General features: G+C 37.6%; 1 protein-coding gene across 1 annotated transcript in view; it reads right to left on the bottom strand.

Annotated features, from left to right (window-relative positions):
• LOC113214272 (uncharacterized) overlaps positions 1 to 3,936 on the bottom strand; it is a 61,806-nt gene that overhangs the window by 40,904 nt on the left and 16,966 nt on the right. The gene's annotated exons all lie outside the window — the stretch shown is intronic.

Genomic DNA, 3,936 nt, shown 5'->3' on the forward strand with positions numbered 1-3,936 from the left:
GACAGACAGACAGACAGAAAAAGTTTTTTCCGACCAGACGGAGTAATAGGCTTCGCTAATCGCTCAGCCAATTAATCCAGCCAAACAATGTATAACCAGGAGGACATAGTGTATTTGTGTGATTGATGGATTAATTTCCTTCTTTTCATATTTGATTTGTTTAATCTTGTGGATCTTTCTGAGCAGTCTTGTTTTGTAAACCAATGTCTTATAGCACCATTTCTGCAATTTTTGAAATAAGACTGGTGGCATGAAAATACATAGGAGAATGATCATGTTGTTTGTTTGGACAGGTTACTGTAAGGTGTAGTAGCTACTATAATTTGGGAGTTTTTTTGTATCCATTTCCTATTTCCTTAGGGCTGATGTAGAGGACCATTTTCATGCAACTTTGATCATTTTGTAGATGGGACAGCAGATTTCATGTCATTCTGTCCTTCACATCATCTGTCAGCTGCAAATCAGATAAGAAATCAATTTACTAAAATTTTACTGTTTGCTCATCTTAGTATAATTTATTTTTTAAGAAGCAGCTCTTTTGAAAATGTGACATTTTGTTTTGTTTTAGACAACGCCAATGGCTGAAAAGAAGTGGCAATAAGGCGCTTTTAAACCTCACCCCACTCAAATTGAACAACTGCGATATGTGTGGTGAGCATTTTGAAGAAGAGGCCTTCTCAAATACATACAAGCGGCGGTTCAAAACTCATGCTCTACCCTTTATGGATCCTTCTATTACTCTGATAGCAGATGAGGATCTTGACAAGTTCTACACAGGTCTGAATATTTTTTTTTGCTACCTACAGCAGATCTATTCTCAAACTCACAAACTGTTTCTTTGCTAACAATTAAATAATGTCTTGCATTGCAGGTGAAGTTCAGGTTCAAAACCTGGAACCATTAGAAAATGTAGATGATCCCACTGCTCAACTGCCAAGTGTACCTTCACCTTCTAGACAGAGCCGTAAGCCCTCTTGTTTTCATTTTGTTTTCCATAGTAAATGCAGCGAGGGGTGAAAAACTCCCCTGCTAAGTGTACACCCCTAATTCTGGCCAATTCAGAAATAATTCAAACCAATTCAAAAATCATTCAATCATTTCAGTCTAATTCAAATCCAATTCAAGCCAATTTAAATCCAATTCATGAAATTTGTACACCTAATTCAGGAGTTACCTAATTACCCCTTAAAATGTAAAGACCATTGAGCACTGTTGTATTGATAATTGCAGGCAGTCGTGTTCAAGGAGCTGGATCCAAAGAGAGATCAAAGACCCCCAAAAGAGTGCCAAGAGAGATGCCTTCAAGACAGAGCCGTAAGCCCTCTTGTTTTAATTTTGTTTTCTACAGTAAATGTAGCGAGGGGTGAAAAACTCCCCTGCTAAGCGTACACCCCTAATTCTGGCCAATTCAATTTAATTCAACACAATTCAGAAATAATTCAAACCAAATCAAAAATCATTCAATCAATTCAGTCTAATTCAAATCCAACTCAAACCAATTTAAATCCAATTTATGAAATTTGTACACCTAATTCAGGAGTTACCTAATTACCCCTCAAAATGTAGAGACCATTGAGCACTGTTGTATTGTTAATTGCAGGCAGTCGTGTTCAAGGAGCTGGATCCAAAGAGAGATCAAAGACCAGAGTGTCAAGAAAGATGCTAGCAGCAGCTGCTGGGGTACATGGCCCTCTCAGCCCAGATGCCAAACTCATTTTAAAAAGTACGCAACAGTACCGCCAAGATGCAATAAGAATTAGAGCTCAGTTACAAGAGGCTTCTCTCAAAAATAGTCATCGAAAGAAAATTAGCAGGTCCTGATTTATGGAAAAAGTAAATGAGCTTTTAATGTCCCCCGCTGCTAAATTAATTTTAGAGGGGGAAATGGCAAATTTCCCCAAAAAGCCAAATGGCAGAAAATGGACATTAAAACAGAAGCTCTTTTACTTGGCAAGGTACAAGAGGAATAGATCTGTTTGCCTCTGGTATTCAAATTACTTGACTGTCCCTTGCCCTAAAACCTTGCTTGCTTTGTTAGACGAAATTCCCTTAATACCTGGTATCTGTCATATGGTTTTAAAACATCTTGCATCCCAAGTGGAAGTAAAGTTAAAGGGCAAGGGCAGATATTGTACATTAAGTTTTGACGAAATGAAAGTGAAGAGTGGACTGTATTACAACACAAGGACTAAAACCGTGGAAGGGTTTGAGAACCTAGGTAAAAGAGGGAAGACCACAAGTTGTTGTAATGCTGCCCTTGTCTTTATGCTTCGGGGTATTTCAGTGAAATGGAAAATGCCAATCGCTTACTTTTTTGTTAAAGACACTGTGACTTCTGAAACACTTGCAAGACTGATTCCTGATGTCATTCTAGCAGTGAAAAAAATTGGTCTCACTGTCCTTGCTACTGTCAGTGACCAAGGCTCCACAAATCGCAGAGCTATTACAATATTGCGGTCTAAGTGTGAAGAGGGGGAATATGAACCCATGTATTATGTTGACATGAAAGTTGTCCACATTTTCGATATTCCACACATCTTGAAAAATATTCGAAATAACTTACTCACCAGTGACCTACATGTAAGTCCTGGTGTTGTTGCAAAGTGTTCGCATCTAGAAGAATATTATGAGTTTGATCAGTTGCATCTTGGTGGGAAAAGTGGCTTGCGGTTCGACCATGTGTACCCCCGTGGAAGGACTAAGATGCGTGTTAAATTTGCTGCTCAGGCTATGAGTGAATCCATCTGCAATCGGATGGAATCTATAATTGTTTCCAGTGAGGGGCGGACATTGTCAAAATGTGTTCCAACCATTTTGACCTTTGCGCTCATAGATTTGTTTTTTGACCTGACTAATGGACATGGTGCAAAAGACAAGAAGAAACCAATGCGGTGTCTTGTGACCTCGTCATCACCCCATCGTGTGATGTGGAGAACAATGCTAGAAAAGATGAAGTCATGAAAATACATGACTAAGTGTGGACGCCGGAAAGGACAGTTTCACCGTCCTCCATGTCTGACAGGTTGGATGGACAACATCAAAGGGTTCCAACGCCTGTGGAAGACTTGTTCAGGTCTTGGTTTCAAATCCCTGGATTTACGCCGTTTTAATCAGGATCACGTGGAAAATTTATTTGCCTCTATTCGTGCTTCTAATGGTTCAAACACAAAACCTACATGTATCCAATTTACCAGTGCTCTTAAAACTGTGATTATTAATAATTTATCAAAGTCTACAGCTTCAAACAAAAACTGTACTGATGACAACGACGAATTTTTAACCGATTTCCATTATCTTTTTGATAATCTTCATGATACTGACCACCCAGCAGAAATTGTTCCTGAAGAACCGGATCTTATAAGAGAAAAAGATATTGTTTATCAAGATATTGAAAATTATTTGAGCCAAAGTAAATTTAGTAAATCGTTTAGGCAGTACTTTACATTGGTTTGCTCAAATATTTTGAGTAAACTATACTAGTAAACTAAATTAATTTTGACATTTGGCCTATTTGCATCTATCTGAAAGAAAAAAAATGTGTTAGTAACTTTAATCATCAAATCAATCACTTTCAACTTAAATGTACTTACCTGTCTGTTGATGCCTGTAATAGAGACTTATAATTGTTATTATTTTCGCAACTTACCATTGGATTAATATGTCTCATCTTGTTTGTATTATATGTGTACCTTATTTAAAATTGCAACGCTTTACACATTATATTAAAGTAATTTATGCATAACATTGTACTTTGTTGTTCTAATTTTTATCATGGCCTCTTCAGTAAGCTATTAAAGCAACCCACACTCCACTTATAAAAGATTTGTCTAAAAACATAGCTTCAACAATTAAGACCGTGACACGTTACAGTCTTTTTTAGCCCGCCCTTCTGCTTTGAAAAAGCTATCCAGCGGGCTTATGCAAACGACCTCGTGT

Source organism: Frankliniella occidentalis, unplaced genomic scaffold, assembly GCF_000697945.3.
Source record: "Frankliniella occidentalis isolate FOCC.00 unplaced genomic scaffold, Focc_3.1 Scaffold349, whole genome shotgun sequence".
In the NCBI taxonomy this organism is placed as follows: Eukaryota; Metazoa; Arthropoda; class Insecta; order Thysanoptera; family Thripidae; genus Frankliniella; species Frankliniella occidentalis.